The sequence below is a fragment of the Camelus ferus genome, chromosome X, assembly GCF_009834535.1.
Source record: "Camelus ferus isolate YT-003-E chromosome X, BCGSAC_Cfer_1.0, whole genome shotgun sequence".
NCBI classification, from domain to species: Eukaryota; Metazoa; Chordata; class Mammalia; order Artiodactyla; family Camelidae; genus Camelus; species Camelus ferus.
The window spans coordinates 45,327,776-45,345,879 of record NC_045732.1 but is presented as its reverse complement, the minus strand read 5'-3'; the positions used below and the strand labels follow the sequence as shown (position 1 = coordinate 45,345,879).

General features: G+C 51.2%; 1 long non-coding RNA gene across 13 annotated transcripts in view; it reads right to left on the bottom strand.

The window, feature by feature from the left end:
• Window positions 1–648: 648 nt before the first annotated feature.
• Window positions 649–18,104, bottom strand: part of LOC106730616 — a 29,994-nt gene continuing 12,538 nt past the window's right edge. For 2 of the 13 annotated variants that reach the window (XR_004317864.1, XR_004317865.1), the window contains exons 2-4: window positions 5,272–15,950; window positions 4,045–4,188; window positions 649–3,451 (exon numbers count right to left, since the gene is read on the bottom strand). This is a non-coding gene — a long non-coding RNA (uncharacterized LOC106730616). Of the gene's footprint in view, window positions 3,452–4,044; window positions 4,189–5,271; window positions 17,720–18,104 lie in introns of those variants that run through there. The other 11 variants (XR_004317869.1, XR_004317866.1, XR_004317862.1 and 8 more) reach the window with 11 other exon arrangements.

Sequence of the window (18,104 nt, the reverse complement as noted above, 5' to 3'; positions counted from 1 at the left end):
TGGCCAGTTCCCCCCGCCCCCGAGCTTTTACCCACCTGGCTTGTTTTCATCTCTATCCCCTTGTATGCTTTTCATCTCTATCCCCTTTCCCATTATCAGGTCTACCAAAGTAGGTTTAACTGGGCCCCAGAGTCCCCGGAGGCAGAGACTTAAGGGGTATCTGCACTCGGATCTGCCACAAGCCCTGCGAATCTGCTGGTGGCCCCAAACCAGTGTTTCTCCTCTCATGGATGGACACGGTCACCCACCCAAATCCCTAAACCAAACTCCCAGGATGCTGCTGGGTGTGATCGGCATCAGGCCACGACTGCCGTGGGCCGGCTCTGGAAAAGGCTAAACCACGATCTTCACGTTGCCACGGATGGGGGTGAGTTTCCTTGTGAGGCCTTGTTTTTGGAAGACACACTGAATGAGCCCTGAGCACCGGCCCAGGCCCTGCTTTGGGTGCGCGCCTCAACAGGCTCTCTGAGGAGGGGAACCTGGGCTTGTAACATGCCCGAGAGAGTGAAAGCCTTGCGCTTTGCAAGAACTCGACACACAATGTGTAACCCCGGTGAGTCAGGACGCAGCAGTGTAAGCCCACCATCTGGGAACGTGCAGATGAGGATGCGGAAGAGACCCCTGAGAGAGAGAGTTTGGGCAGGTGGGTGTCCGTGGGTGTGCACGAAACAAGGGATTGCGCGATTTTATTTTTCACAAGAAATATGCTGGTGCTGTTTGGCCTTATCTGAGCACGGGAGTTAATTCGATGACATAAATTATACCAAAAAGTAAAGAAATGCAACTCAGCACACTCAGCAGATGAGCCGACAGCTGATCCTTCTACAGCAACGGTAAGATTCTTGCTCATCTTTCATTTTAAAGGAACCAGTCTGCTCTGTCCCGTGCTGTTACCTCTACCACGTTTTACGAATGTTTTGAAGTAACGAAGCACAAGGGATCCTGACAAGAACTCAAAGTACTAAGTTTGATGAGCAAATGCAGGGCTTTAAGTGCAAAATTTTGCTTTCAGGAACATGGAGAAGAGTAAGTCCAGGGTCAGGTGTAAGGTACCCATTTACTGGACATGTTCTCCCTTTCCTCAGCCCAAGATATCTGCCAAGCATAGCGGATCATGATGAAAACTTGCTTCCCTTATAAACAGGAGCCTCAAAGTCTGATTTCAGAATTCCTCCTGTAAGGATGGTTCTGTTTCCACAGCCGCAATCCCGGCTTTCATCAGGGAAGTTTTCAAATCATGCTCACGTCTGGGCCGCATTCCAGACCTGCTCCTTCAGACTCCCTGGGGATGGTGCGCCAGCCCCTGTTCTTCTAAGGTGTCCCCAGGGGAGATCTGAGGCCCAGCTGAGGTGGAGAAGCATCATCACATGCTGCTTCGTCGTCCTGCCTTTAAAGAGAATCTTGGACTTCCAAGCCATTGTTGTTAGTCATGAAAATTTTTGAAATTTCATTGTGTCTTCTCATTCCAGAGCCGTTTTTGACATATTTAGACAATTTCAGGGACTCAGGAGGGTGTCAATGCCCCCGAGTCTCCTTTTTTTTAACCACACAGCCAGGCAGGTGAAGGGGAGGGAACGGGCCTCGGTCCTGGGGGAAGAAGGAGGCTGGAGTTCCGTTGTCTTGGTTACCGCTCTGCTGAGCATCCTCCCTGGTCGCTGAGCTCACGCAGGGGGCCGTGTGTGTGGACGGGGGCGAGGGGGAACAAGCCTCTCCCCGCGCTACAAGTATTTCTGCAACCAGGTACTGGAGCTGACGGCTGAGATCGGTTACCAGGGAAACAGAAGCCTGGTCCCTGGGATCTGAGAAGAATGGAAAATCACCTCAGTATACGATGTCAAACGCAGGGTGGATTACAGGAGGCTGTCCGGAGCCACTGAATTGTGCTCGCACAGAGGGCACCTGTGCGTGAAGACACACAGACACACAATTCTGTCCTACGTGCACAGTGACCCTGTCTGGCGGGAGCATCTTGGACCCATGGAGGACGCAGGACCCCAGGACATGGAAATAGAGGGGCGGGGTCCTTATGTTACAACAGCAACAGCATATCCTTCCCTGCATGACTTACCAGGGCGTTTGCATTATCTTTTCTAAACTGCTTCACTGAGGTATAATTTATACACCAGAAGATTCGCCCATATAATGGGGCCAATGCAGTGACTTTTAGTAAATTTACACAGCTGTGCAACCGTCACCACAATCCAGTTCTGGAACGCTGCCAGCACCCCAGTAAGGTTCCTTGTTCCCACCGGCTGTCTATCCCCATTAGTACCCACAGGCCCAGGCGTCCTCTAATCTCATGTCTGTGTCTGTAGATCTGCCCTTTCTGGGCATTTCATATAAACTGACTCAGGTACTAAGGGGCATTCTGCCTGGGTCCTGTTACTCATCAGAATGCTTCCGAGGCTCGCCCATGTCTTAGCAGAAATCAGAAGTCCGTCCCGTTCCATCCATCACTGGCATTCTACCGTATGAGTATTGCACCTTCTGTTTATCCGTCACCAGCTGACAGACTTTTAGACCGTTCCCACTTTTCTGAGATTACGAATAATGCTGCCGTGAACACCAAAGCACGGGTCCTTGCGTGGACACAGGTTTCATTTCCAGTGTCTCCATATTTCATTTCTTGCCCTGAATGATGCACAGACTAGGACCTTCAGTCCGTGCTGGACACCCGTGGCTGGAGCAGGCATCCCTGTCTTGGTCTGGAGCCCCAGGGGACAGCCTTCATTCTCACCCTCTGAAATATGACGTGACGGGAGCTGGATATTTCCCGGGAGAGATTTTCATCAGAATGAGGCTGCTCCCTCCTATCTCGAGTTGGCTGAGCATCTTTATCATCAGCAGCTCTTGAATTTTGTCCAATGCTTCTTCGTTGTCTTTCTAGATGACAGGTGGTTTCCGTCCTTTCTTACATCAAGGTGGTGGTTACCTTAACGGAAGTTGAACGTTAAACCAATATTGCAATCCTGGGATAGAGCTCGACTGATTATGTTGCATAGCCCTTTGTAAATGTTGCTGGATTTGGTTTGCTAACCTTTCGTTGAGGATTTATCTCTCGCTATCCATGACCAATACTGGTCTGTTCTTTCTTTGTGATGTCACGTCTGGCATTGGCAGCAGGGTAATGTTGTTCTAGGACGAGTTAGGAAACGGTCCCTCCTCTAGTCTGGAAGAGTCTGTGGAGGATGCGTATTGTTTCTTCCTTAACCATTTGACAGAGCTCACCAACGAAGCCAGGGCTTCCTTTTGTGGGGAGGTTCTGAGTTGAACGATTGGATCTCTTTTCTTGCTACAGGTACATTCAGATTTGCTATTTGGCCCTTGTACTTTACGCTGACTCCATACCAATATTTCTTGTCTCTCGGTGCCTGTGGCTCGGTCTCTGGCCTAGAATTTGACACGGGGCACGTCTCTGGACCTCACTGGATTCCGGCTCCTACTCTGTAAACTGGGATAGTGTGCTGCCTCAGACGTGACCCTCAGATCTCCTACACCTCACACACGGGCATGGGGACAAAGACCTTGAGGTGGGGATGGGGTGGTACCGCTGAGTCCCTCAGACACCTGCCCACGCATTCTCCCTGCGCCCTCCTGTAGGCCGTGGGGAATCCTGCAGTTAGGACCGGCCTCCGCAAATAACCCCCCTACCCTGGTGTTGTCCACTTCCTCCCACCCTGATCCTCTCACTCGTCTCGTCTGCTGGCAACCCAGCCTCACAGGGGCTCGATGACATGCTCTCCACCACATCTACGGGTGTCACATCTCTCTCTGATTAAAGACTCGACTCCCGAGGGCAGGGACTGGTTCTGCAACTCCTCCTCACGTTCCCACCTCAACGGCCAGCCTAGCACAGAGTACGGGGTGTCAAGGATACAGTGGAACCTTCACGACTGGCTGAAGGGTTAGCTGTGGTTGGCAGGATTGCCCCGGGTTGGCTGTTGGAGGGAGCCCACCACGTCACCACCCGGGAGAACCCGTGCCAGGCGGGGAGGGTCATCCCTGCCCCAGTGCACTGTGGGCAGGGCTGATGATGTATCTCACCCAGACTTGGTGCCACCAGCTCTGAACACACAGCGATGTCACCGGCTCGTTGCATGTCACCCCAGCCTGTACGGAGGTTACAGTTGGTGACGGCTAACGCTGTGGGCTCTGACAAATCAGTCTGCACTTATGTGGTCAACTGATCTACAACAAAGGAGCCGAGAATATACAGTAGGGAAAAGACAGTCTCTTCAAACAATGGTGCAGAGATAACTCTGAAAACAGTATGGGGTTTCCTCAAAAACTTAAAACTAGAACTATCACATGAAGCAGCAATTCCAGTCCTGGGCTTTTGTCTGAAGGAAAGCAGCACACAAATCAGGAAAGATGCATGCCCCCCAATGCTCAGTGCAGCGTTATTTACCATAACCAAGGTACAGAAGCAACCTAGGTCCCCATCGACAGATGAATGCATAAAGGAGTGGTGTAGACATACAATGGAACACTACTCAGCCTTAGAGAAGAATGAAATCTTGTCATTTGCGACAAGATTGAGGGATCAAGAGGGCGTTACGCTAGCTGAAATACGTCAAAGACAAATGCAGTATGATTTCACTTATACGCGGAACCTAGAAAGAAAAGAAGCGCACACAGAAACAGACCCAGAGATACAGCGAGCAGCCTGGTCGTCGGCAGAGGGGAAGAGGGTGGGAGGAGGAGAGAAATAAATAGGTGAAAGGCATTAAGAGGTACAAACTTCCAGTTTTACGACAAATAAGCCCCGGGGGTGTAACGTACACACACGGAAAATAGTCAATAATACTGCAAGAAGTCTGCATGGCGACAAGATGGTAACCAAACTTATCGTGGTATTCATTTCCTAACGTGTAAACATATCACATCACTTTGTTGTGCAACTGAAACGAATATACTATCGTAGGTCAATTTTAATTTAAAAAAAAAGAAAGCGTGTAGGTCTGAGTCCAGGATGCCTAGGTCGTGTGTCACTCCTCCACTCATGGCCCGTGTGACCTTGAGCAAGTCTCCTTACATCTCTGTTCTCTGCTTTCCCACGTCATCAGGTGGGATTGAAATCTTGCTAAGTGATGGGCCGGCAGGAGGGGATTAAAGAAGGTGATATGTACAAATGACAGAATATTGCCTGATACCTACTATGATCAGGATCGATGAAAGGGAAATGCCACGTTACCCCTGCTAAACACACCCCAAATGACCGTCTGAATTCAGGCCTTGGAGGTTCTGGAAGAAAAGCCCTACTTGCCTTACCTTCTCCCCTCGAGCTGGGAGGAAAGCCTGGCCGGTCGCTTGAGCTCCCAAGCTCTCTGATGAGATCACAAGTTCAGAGTCCAATACAGGTACCTGTCTTCCGCCACTTCAGTCAGGGAAAGTCTCCTAGGTTTCAGCAGTAATACAGCTCTGGGGATACCTAGAAGCACAGTGACGGAGAGTAGAACTTATTTTCAGGTCAGAAGAATTGCATGGGCACTTGCCAGGTACACATCCTTGGCATCTGAGTGTGGGAAGCAAGTCGATTTCATTATTCCTGCCTCCTGAAATGAAGGGGCACATGTCTAACTCCCAAGACGACCCTTGAATCACTCAGTGACGAGCTCTCTGGTTCTCACACAGCAGGCAGGAAACGGCTACGCACACGCTCTGACTCAGGGTCGCCAGGCCCAGGCGCCGAGGACTGTCCCGTGGAGCCCCTAAGCCACGGCCCCCAGCAGCTCCTGCAGGACCACCTGCTGTGGACAGCGGGCCCTGCTTCCAAGACTCCGCGGGCCGGAGGACTCCGTCCGTCCTCTCCATCTGGATGATGTGAAGGCTGGTCCTGCTGCAGGGCCACAAACTGACTGGATTGTGTTCTCTGGAGCCCCCTGCCCTCCCGTTCCATATCTGCACAGTGAGAGCGCCTCATGATTAACTCAGATCGGATGCTCTGGGATTTACAGGTACTGATCTCAGAGCTGACAGAGAACAAAACAATCTGGATGAACAAACCTGAATTCTGAAGCTAGTTTCCTTCTATACGCATATTTACTTGCTGTGGACAATGATGCAACCCGTCAGAACTTCTTTCAAGGGGCAATACTCAATGTTTGGGAGCAGGAGAGCATTTACCTACATGTAGCTCATCAGGTCACAGTAGCCGACACAAAAAATACAATACAATCGTGATTCCCAGAGTTCCAGGTCTGCATCACTTCTCCACACTGTGTGTGGCCTCAGATCCTCAAAGCAGGGCCTCAGTTTAGCACGCATGCATTCCACCAGACCCGGTGCTCTTCCCGGGGGCAGCCAGCCAATAACATGGCACAGAAGCACATGGACACCAACAAGGCATTCACGCTACAGAGACACTGCATATCTCACCAATAACAAGGTAGGGAGAAGAGACAGACATCAGGGTGTGAGAGTAACCACATGCATCACGGGAGCCGTTACACAGGAGATAAGGACAGCGATCCACTGTCTCCCTGGCCATGGAATGCCCAGGAACGATGCAGAGATTCCAGGCAGGAAAGATTAGGAGAGAAGTCCCGATGTCCCTCACCTCTGTTCTTGAAGGAACAGAAATTTAAGCAGAGGCTTTTCGGTGTCTGCTCACTGACAATATATGTTTTCCGTTGAGAAACAGCTGCTATAACAGCCGTGTGCTCTGCTAAGGGGGACCAGGGGCTGTTGCACTGGTACGAGAAGCTTCTTCACAGTGTGGAGACAAAGGAAACCACCCGCCTGGATCAACAGAAATTGAAGCCGAGAGATGTGTTCTAGCCACTCATTTCCAATATTTCGTTTCCAACAAACATATTGGTGGCATCACGGCAGATACGCTACTCTGTGCGAGCACCTCGCCCCATCATCACTCACAGGATTTATCGGGTTCTGAGCGCCTGCGGGGCACCAGGCTCCAGGACCTGGGCTTTGGCAGACTTTGTGCACACAGGAATGTTCCCTGCAGGAAAACGGTCCTCAGAGAGCTCGCAGTCCAGTGGGCAGGGAGCCCTCCTGAAGACAGTGGTGACACAAGCGTGAGGAGAGTTGTGGCGGGCGTGAGCCAGGGGATGCTGGGACACAGAGCAGAGCCCGGAGCGCAGCTGGTCAGGAACAGCTTCGCCTGGGGCTGGAATATTATCTAGTATTATTGTCCCCATTAGCAGATGAGATAACTGAGGATCAGAGAGGGTAAGCAAGTCACTCAAGGTGACACAGCCAGGTGGTGGTGGTGACCATTTTTTACATACGTCTGCTAAAACACAAAGTTCTCTGCACTATTCATTACGCCAATCTCCCCCTCTTAATGTTGTCACACTTTAAAAAGAATTGTTTCATCTATTGTCCTGGGGGAGGGGGAGGTATTTAAGTTTGCATATTTGGTTTTCGAGGGGATACTGTGGATTGAACCCAGGACCTTGTATATGCTAAGCAGGCACTCTAGCTCTTGAGCTACTCCCTCCCTCCTTGTTGTCACCCCTTTTTATCTGCATTCATCACCTTATACATGACCTTGGCTTGCCTTCCTCCTTAAATTCATAAATAATCTGCTGACCAAAGGATAGATTACCTTTTAGCACATCAGACCTCTCCGCTGTATAAACAGAGCTTTTCCTTGCCATGCACATGGGCCCTGCCCAAACTGAACATTTACCTTGAGTTAGTATTGCACCCACGTGCTGGGTACAGGAAATGGATCTCTCCAGTCTCCAGTTTTACTTATGTATTTCACGCAATCTCAAGTACAGTTTTAAGTGCAGCCAATATCCAACTAAAAACAGTAGAACCGTTGCTTCCCTAAAACAACCATTCATAAAACACGTCACTGAGTGACAAGACCTTCTAGGTAGGAGACACGGCCCCTTTGGTAGGGAGTTGTTGACGCCGTGCTCCTTAAATTGTGGAAATCCTTTCTTTTAATCCTTTTTCTCTATTGCTGGTGCCCTAAGAGACTCAGGCAAGCAAAGCCCTTCCTTCTCTATTTTTGAAAAAAAAAAAAAAATTAGCAACACATCCACCCCCAAAACACATATCTAATACACCCAATAGGGGTATGTCCATATAAGCAAGTCTTATTGGAAATGCAAATGGAAACCCCTAACTAACTAATCACGAACCCAAATTTCTGATCACAGCAGATGTCTGCTTTCTAGGGCCGGCTGTACTCCTGCAAACTGGACAGGCAAACATGCCTTCCTTTTCTAATTATTCTTCACTGCTGCTGTTCGGCTATGTGATACAAGTTGTCAAAACAATTGCACACCAGAGCAGGAACCACGGAGCCTCTTACAAGCAAGTCTATTCCTACGACACAGCAAGACCTCTCCCTCACACGTTCTCTAGAAAGAATTTCTCGTGCGATTTCAATACAGGAAACAGTTTTCCTTGAAAACACTTCAATTATGTCGTCTAATGTCCTGAGGTGGGAGATGAGGTGGGGAGGGAGGGGGTGCCAAGGAAACAGACTATTTTTGAACCCGCTGAACACTGATTCTAGTCCAGTTATCTTGGGGGTCGACCAAGGTCCACAGGAAGTTTCAATATCATCACTCTCGGCTTAAAAATGGGAACCCCTAACCGAGAGATAACACTGTACACAGACTGTCAGAGAACAATTCTGATGCTGAAGAGAATAACAGCGGCTCTCAGCTAGAGTGCAGCACGGATCACCCCTGACCGGAGGATTTTGGTCCTGTGACATTAAGGCGCACTTGCCCTGTCCTAGGGAGACCTCTCTCTCTCTCGGTGTGTGCGTTGGTGTCTCTCTCTGTCCCTGGAACGTTCTTTCTCAGGTTCAGGTTCCTGACATCCCTCCGCCAGTTCATGGCCTCCCATCCTTAGCGTTGGCAGTAAAGTGTAGTTTCCGGGAATAGAAGGGCTAAGACCACTGAGAGGAGTGTCCTCCGGGGTCCTAGAGAGGTTACCCACCCCCTCACCCCCACCCCCCCATCCCCTCCAGGCCTCAGGGTAGGAGGAGTCTGCGGGCCTGCACCCCTTGTCACAGGAATAGACACCTCCTATAGAGGCAGGTTCTTCTCTGGCAGCCCCTGGGCTGCAGTGGACAGCAAGGAAGCCTGGAGGGGCCTGACGGGGAGTGGCTTACTCCCCAGGGGCAGGGGTAGCTGGGTTGCAGGTGCTGGGTTGGAATCCTCTCCAAGAAGCCTTCCCCTCAAGGCCTTGCACCAGGGCGTGGCTCCCAGAACCTCAGGACTGGAAGACAGGATCCCTTCTGGAGTCACAGGGAGTTTCTGGGTGGCCGAAGTGACCGTCAAAGAAGGTGCACATGGGCGCGGGGTACAGGGATGGAAAAGAGAGGCTCCTCCCTGACTGCCTGACCATTTGCGTGTTACTGCCTGCCCACGTGAGCAGCAGGTACTTTACTGGACTTTTTCCTGACAGGTCCAGGTACTTTACTGGACTTTTTCCTGACATCACAGTCGGAAAGACAAAAGACAAGAAACAAACCAATAAAGAGGCTGACTATAGTTCCTGGTGCAATCCAGAGAGCACCCCAGATCTGAACAGCGGACGGTGGCAGCAGGGCGGTTTTGCCTTGTACTGCACCGGGAGCAGCAGACAAGGTACACCGGGGGCATCTGTAGGTGGGGACGCGTCAGGGGAAGTCTCAGTCAGCTGAACAGGACACGTTTATCTTTGTGTCTGGCTAGTTTCAGGAGGACTGACTTTTCCTGTCACTTACCGTTCATGAGACAAAAAACAGGGAGCTGCAGGGTCTGTGTCCAACCTTTCAGGAAAAGGAGAAAGTCCTTGCCCCACAGCTGGTAAGCTCAGGAGTCACCCGCCTGACTGTTGGGAAGCCTTATCTAAATCATGAGGAGAAGGGTGGTCCTTTGCGGTAAGCCATTTCGGGAACACATCAACAGACGTTTCTTTACTGTGGCTTTTTTAGGGCTCAGGTGAAGTTCAACCTTGTTAGCGTTGTAAAAATGAGCCAGGCATCATTCATGCCTGTCCAAGCAGGGGAGTCTATGAGCAGAGATTCCCTTCTGGACCTGGATGACTATGTGGAGCTGGCTGGAGCTCTCTAAAGTCACACTGAAGACCATAAAACACCCTCACTCCTGGGCTCTCTGAATGCCTGGAGCTGACTGGCATCCTTAACCCCCACTCCCCACTTCAGGACCCTCTGCGTACCTGCACTTGCATAAGATAAAAACATCTTCCTTGATGCGTGTTTGCCCTAACTAAACTAACGGCTGCCAGGAAATGGCTAATCTCCCAGTACCTTAGCTGGACAGGCCTCACTGCAGAGTCCTAAATCCCGTTATTCAGATTTGCCCATGGCAAGTCTCACCTCACTGACAACCAGTCGGGTACCTGTGCATGAACTGATCGTACAGCCCTCTACCCTTTGTGTTCACAGCCCCTTGCCCCCAGTAAAAGATCCTGCACGTTCACCCTGGGCGCTCCCCAAGGCACCTCTCATCTGTGTGGCCCACTGTTGTTACAGCAGCGAATCTACTCAACTTTCCTTGTCTTGGAAACTTTTCTTTGTCTTTGGTGAATTCTTTTGCCACCTGCCACACTGGCCCGCCTTTCCCCCCAACCTGTTGACACTTGAGCAGCACTTCCTAGGTATAAAAAGGCAATATTTTCATGATCTAAATGAAGGAGGCAAAAATGAGTCATTCACCCAGAATAGGATCATCATTCGCATCTTACAGTTGAGGAAACTGAGCTGCAGAGAGGTTAAGTAACCTGCCCAGAGTCACAGATGGAATGAGCGGTGGGGCCTTGATGCAAATCTAGGAATCTGTGCCCTCATCCCCTCCCTGCTAGGCAGCTACACTGATGGTTTCCAGAAACACATATCCACCCCAATCCCCTCCTGAAATACAGCCTTCCCCAGTCGCATGACAGGCCCGCAGGGAGACTGCACTCATCAAGTGCTGGACAACCTCTGGGACACCAGAGATGACTTCACAAGGAAGACAAGTGTTAGAAAACCTTGCTCCCCAGGGCCCGATGCCTACACCCTGCAGGGAGTGAGGGGCTACAGGAGAGAGCCTGGGGGGTCTGAAGGGGGCTGTTTCTCTGGTAGCCACGCTGATGGATTGCCATACTGCATGCACGTGATAATAAACACTTGCTATTTGAATTTATTTATGGTTCCTTTAGTGTTGGCGATACACGCAGCAAGGTGAAAAGACACAAAGCAGATACGTAAAACCAGGCAGTCATGTGGAGAAGTGGAGAAGTCTGCTTTTGCCGAGGGAGTGCCTGACAGTAAAACGGCACTCTGCTGTGGGAAAGGAGAACATTCTCCAAGACTAAAGAAATGAAACAGAAAGTAGTCATTTTCCTTAATGATCGGTATCATTCCCCCATCACTGAGGAGGTGTTTTGGGCACAGAGAGGATAGGTCAGGTCCTCTAGGTCATTCAGCTAATACGCGTTTCAGTCCCACAGAAAGAAATTCTCACCATGTCCAAAGTAACTCATTCCCCCCAATTGCTCCCTCCCCCCATCTGCACCTCCTCTACTGTTGCCTAAGTCAGTGAAAGGCAGCCTTCTCCCCAGCTGCTTAGGCTAGAGATCCTTAAAGCCATCCTTGATCACTGCCTCTGTCTCACCAGCTGCTCAATCACGGAGCCCCTCCTTTCCGCCTCCTAGGTCTTCCTATGGAAGATCTTGACACTTCTCTCTGTCACAACAGTGAATGCCCTGGTCCAGCTGACCCTCCTCTCCCTCCTAGGGGAGCACCAGCAATCCGGGTCCTTTGTCGCCCATTCTCTAGCCCACAGCGTGAGGAACGTTTCTTAAGTCCCAACCTGGGGAGGCCACCCCTGCTCAAAACTCGGTGGGGGCTGCCTGCTGCTCTTAGGAAGACTTGCAGCCTCCCAGACTGGGCACAGCAAGCCTTGCCTGTCCCCAAAGGCCTGATCTTCACCAGACTCCCTCCTTCTGCTCCAACTCCTACCTGATACTCCCGCCACCCAGAATCTCTGTGCTCATCATGTGGCCGGGGTGTTCACACTCGCCCTCCCTCCCCCAGCCACCCCACGCCCAGCTGCAGATTTCACAACCTCGCACGTGGTCTTCCCTCCATCTGGCATGCCCTTCCTCCCTCCTCATCTGCGTGGTTCCTTCTTGGGTTCCACTGTCCGGTTAGGTAGAGAATTTCCGTTTTACCTGGGGAGGCCGTGGAGGAAAAGCCACAGTTAACAGATTTATACTTTTACCGAGTGGAACGTGATGGAGATTTCATTATTCATTTCCCAGATGGACACTCGTTTTACTCCGGTTCACAATGAGCTGGTTTGAAATGCAATCTGATGGCCGAGTGTTTCTGGGAAAGGCTTCCTTGCTAAGAACAGGCAGATACAGACAGCAAAGCTCTCCCCTCATTTTAGATGGGCCCACCGTTGCATTTGAATATGGAGTTTGGAACTGGGCTGCAGTTTTCAAAAAAAAAACTGCATAAAGGGATCCAGGGAGACCACCTGCTTCACAGTGAGGAGGGAATCAGCCCAAAGCTGGGGAAAAGTCTGTAACTTTATGGTGTCTGTGACTCTGTAAATGGAACAGGCCTTCAACTGCCCTACCCATGGGACTGTCATTATTCTCCACTATAGTTGATAGCCTGAGTATTCTGTTAGGACAATATATTAAATGCTTGTCCCTTTGCAAGGGTTTTTTGTTTTTCTGTTTTTGGACAGGGAGAGGTAATTAGGTTTATTTATTTTTAGAGGAGGCACTGGGGATTGAACTCAGGACCTCGTGCAACGCTAAGCACATGCTCTTACCATTTGAGCTGTACCCTCCTCCCCCGCAAGGGATCTGATGTCCTGGTCCCTGTGGTCATCAAAGAGACAAGGCTCAGCTGCCTCTTCAGTATGGGGGACCCTCTAAGGGAATGGGACAGTGCCTTCGGGCTACTCCTTAGATGTCCCCGCCAGGGGCCGTCAACCCCTGGAGGAAACAGCCCGCTCCTATCAGATCCGGTGGAGAGAGTGCACCCACAGCTGGCTGTACCCGCTACAGACTCAACAGTGATGATTCACTTCGTTCACTACGACTCCTCTGAGCAGAGCACATCCAAGTATGAAATGAAGTCTGTGCCTTTGGGCTGTAAAGACAACAAAAAGGATGGGAACGGCACCAGCTCCACCAGCACTACCCCACCTGCCTACCCCAGGCAGAGGGCGGAGTAGACTCCCAGGGCCCCTGGCATGCTTCCCTCCCTCCACACTACTGTGTCCCTAACACGGGTCACAGGGTCAACGGCTCTGCCTGGAGCCTAGGTATTGAGCTCATGTCAGCTGGGCATATATGGCTTCATTTCCCCAAATCCCAGACAGGTAAGTGTCAGCGCCCAGTTTCTGTGGACAAGGGAAGAAGCTGAAAGAGGTTAGGTCGCTGGTGCAGTAAAGGGTGGATCTGGGAGTCACGCCTCGGTTCTGCCTGACTCCAAAGCCAGGCTTCTTTGCTGTCACAACACACTTGGCTTGTGTTTCAGTTGCCGAGATGCAGATACTGTTCCAGGACGGGAGGGTCATCGCTGTCCCAATACCACATCCACCTGTGAAATGCAGGCACCCAGCAGGGTAAAGCCACCCTGAAAGGTTCTAAGACCATCTGTATCTGCCTTCAGAGGAGCTGCCCTGAAGCCAAAAACCGGAGACCACTGGCAGGAAAGCCTTGCCTCAGAGCCAACAGCCAGGCAGGACTTGAACTTCCCCTGCGGGAGGCACTTTGCCATATGGAATAGGCTTTTGCAATCACCCCCGACCCCTGGGTATGTCGCCCCCAGTCTCGGCCTGTTTCCCAGATATTAGGGGTCCAGAGGCGAGCAGGAGCAGAGGAAGTGCTTTGGGGCGGCAATGAGAACTCTGGACATGACCCAGCTGCCGGGTGGTCTGCAGCCCCACAGACTGGGAACAGAAGTCTGCCTCTACCCGTCTTCGTGTCTGCGTCCTGCAGCTTGTGTGCCTGTAAAATGCGGACAAACGTCCTACCTCAAGAACCTCCCCATCCCTGAGAAGGGTGTCCTGACCAAACCTCCACACTTCCTCCCCCGCGAGTCCCCATCACACTTTGGGAGGAGTCACCTGCGCTCTGCTGTGCTCCTAGGGTCTATGACTTAAATCCTGCCATAGCTCTCCTCACACAGCAGGTGGCGTCCCGCTGCTTGCGGGTTCCAGCCCACATCATCCCTGCATCCCCAGGCTGGCCACAGTACCTGAGTACGTGTAGTGTCCGGGTGGAGCTTAAAACATGTTTCTTCAATGATCTGAGGACCTTGACCCTAGGTATTTGGTCAATAAACGGTTGCTCTTCTTGGAACAGTTATCTCTGTGTTAAAAACGACAGAGGACAGCGGCATAAATAAGACATCTGGGGAGTAAGATTCTCTACCCTCAGAGGGGTGGAGGGCTGCATCTTTCATACCGTCCCTAATTCCGGAAAGTCCTAATAAAAGAGGCGGCAACGTTCATCACACACACGTGGGTCACTCCGTTGCCCCATCAGCCGCAGTTCTGGCCTCACAGTGCACCTTGGGCCCAGACACCTGGAGCACCAGTCAGTACACCGAACATTTACCAAGTACCAAGTGGCCGGAGTCCAATCGATGGACTGTTGAATGAACTCAGCCTGCTACTGAGGTGTGTGATGCTGTGCTCAGGGCACAGGTGTCCATGGAGACGGGGCCGTGAATGCACGTAGGGAGGGCATGTGGCGTCCAGGTGAGGCCGTCAGCCTCACTCGTAGCTGCCCCTCTGCTGCCCTCCGAGCTCCTCGCTTACCCTGCCTCAACGCTGCCTGCTCTTCCCCGTGTCCCTCCTCTGCCTCCCTCCGCAGCCTGGCACAGGCCTGTCCTTCAGCATCTGTGACCCCTGGTGGTCCTTTCCGGTCAGCCGACCAAGCAGATGCAGGATCTCATCCCCGCATTCCGTTTGCCTCTCACTCCCTGTCTTCAGCTGCCCGGCCTCCTGGTGGAGTCTGCACTGTCTGGCAGCCTCTGCCTGTGGCACTTTCCCCAACTGTCCCCTCTGTCTGCAACGTCCTGACCTCAGCCGTCTGCTTTGCTCACTCCTTTCCCCTTCACATCTTTGTCAAAATGTCACCTCCTCCATGAAGCCTACCCTGGTGGCTCTGGTCAGCGGTCTAACCTGCAGCTCTCCCGCTAGCTCCTCACATTACCAGGCCCCGTCCCAGGGTTTACATTGTTTTCTGGTCACAGCAGCATCACCTTCTAAGGCACTGTACAACTTCCTCAGTTGTTACGATGAGGGTTTACGCCTGCCGCCTACCCCTTCCCCTTCAGGGACCGTAAAGTCCGGGGCGGGGATTTCTGTTGTTTGGGTCCCACGTGGGGAGCAGTGCTTGGCACGCAGAAAGCCCTCGATGAATATTTGCTGCCTGCAGCAACAGGGGTGCCTCCCCCACTAGGCTGTGAGTCCCGTGCGGGTCGGGTCGTGTCTCCTCTCCCTTGGGACAGGGCCTCACACTGGGCCCGCGTCCATCTCCACCACGCCTCCTGCCCGGCAGCTCCGTGATCTGGGACTCAGGAGTCACCTGGCTTTATTTCAACTTTCAAACACCGAACTTGAAAGGAAGTTAGACATTTTCAACGTTGAGGCTTTACTTTAGACCTGAATTTGATTCTCGACATGCTAATGAAAAATAAATCATTGCTGTTTATGAAACACTTACAAGTTCACAATTTTCGATTAATTTGGGTGTGCTAGTGTGAAAGGCTTCGGTTTCAGCAGCTGCAGTACTTCTTTCTCCTCTTACTTTCACTTGTCAGGCTTTTCTTTATGTTTGCAAAGCAAGGGGAAGTTTTACATCCCTTCCCCCAACATTCAGGTGACTTGCCCCAGGTGTGTTCCATGTCCTCCTGATGGGAGTGGCAGTGGACGAATCCACAGTCAACTCAACTCAGATCAATCAACCTCTCCCTTTCCTTCTGGGAAACTGTCGCACTGAAACATCAGGAAGAGGTCGCAACACCTCACGTCGGAACTCTGGCAAATGACAGTCTCTCAATCGGCATAAAACACCCCAGGGACTCAGAGGTTTCAACCTCTGGAACATAGAACCAAAGACAGAGCAGACCTCACTCTGGGACCCCAGTCTCCCGCCAGCTCTGCAGCATCATACTCTGAATACAGACACACAAATACCCCAGGGGCTGCACACTATGAGTCACAAAACCCCAAAGACATCAATGACATGCTAAACTCAGTTACAGACCCACAAAACAGCAGCGAGGGGACCTCACTCCATTGGACACACACCACCAAACAATCCAGTGAACTGAAACTCCTACGGGCTCGATCGATGAGGCCAGAGACACAAAATCAGCTCAGACATGACAGGTCTACATGCATTTTAGCAACTTCATAACCTGCAATGCAGAAACCCAATAGCTCCCAGGCCTCACAGCCTGGACACAGAAGCCACACAATCACAGAGCTCACACCCCCGGGCACAGACACACACAAACAGCTCAGAGCACTGGCGCCGTGGAGGTGGAGAGCTCGCTCACAACGTTACGTGCAGCCAGCATCGAAGAGACCTCAGACTGTGGTACCCCAAATCCCACCAAGCCCAGCGTTCACAGCCTGAGACACCATAAACTCCCAAAGTTCCAGCAGCCTCAATCCCTGGCACACAGACTTATAGCCAGGTCAGAGATGACACACTCGGTAGGCAGAGCCACCAAAGGGTCAGACACCTGCCATCCTGTGTCAAATAAACTTTGTCATCTCACAACTGAGGGTGTGAGATGCCGTGGAGAAGCTCACTTCCTCGCATGCCCATCATTCCAGCTGCAGACCTGAAGCTCTTTAGAGTCCAGCCACCTGCCTAGAGCCGTCACCACACGAATGGCACTGGGTGCCAGCAAAGGGACATTCATTCCCCTGCCCCACTGAGGCAAGTGTGAGTTCGGAAAGCACCTTTGCACGGCTCTGTGGCAGCATCCATCAAAATTTAAACTCCATCCTGCACCCACCCTCAGCTTCATGAAGAGGGACACGTGTCAGTCGTATTCTGCAATGTCCCTCCACATTTAGAATAGTGTGAGGCACACAGTCGGGACTCGAGAGATGTCTGTTTAGCCAAAGGATTTTTTGGACCAGCAGTTCCACTGCTATAGTGTCTTAAAGAAATATTCACACCTGCAGAGAGCTGTGTGTACAGTGACAGCAGCAAATTTCTGGGGGTGGGGGGAGTGCTAAATGTCCAGTAATAGGCACTGACCAGTGGAAGGGTAAGTGAGAGATGAAGTGTTCGTATTATACCACGGAGCACCACTAGCTGTGAAAGACAACGAGGGGAACCACTCTGACTGGCCAGAGAAGTTTTTAAATGAGAAGCGAGAAGTACTCCTACTCACCAGCGTCTGGGTGCGTGTGTCTACGTGATGTTTTTCCATGCAGAAAACACAGAATAGAGGGAAACACCTAAACTGACTCCAGTGGTCGCATCTGGTGATCAAACTGATGGAGGCAAGATCTGGAGTGCTTACTGCTCCTTCTGGTGTGGCTGACTCTATTTCCCACAATGGCCCAAAGCATATCCCAAGGTACATCCCTTTCTTTAAAAAAAATTTTTATTCAACTGTCATGCAAGTAGCATACTCACCCTCTGAATGGTTTTTACCATATTGACCATGCTGTGCAACCAACCCCAATACATAATCGCAGAACGTGAGCAGTCTCTCCGCAACGTCCCCTCCCACCGGCCCCTGGCACTCACTAACCTGCTTTCGTCTTTATGGAGATGCCTACTCTGGACATGTCATAAAAACAGAATCTTGCACTAGGCGGCCTTGTGTGTCTGCCTTCTTTCACTTTGCTTCATGTGTTCAAGATTCATCCATGTTGTAGCATGTATCAGTCCTCTGTTCTTTTTGATGGCTGAATAATATTCTATTATACGGATATACCACTGTATTTCAAACTGTATTCATTAGTTGGTTGGCGTTTGGGCTGCTTGCACTCTTTGATTGTTGATTGATGCTGCCAGGAACATCTGTATGCAAAAGTTTTTATGTGAATTTATGTTTTCACACAATTTGGGACATACTTAGGCATAGAATGGCTGAGTCACATGGCAACTCTGTGTGTAAC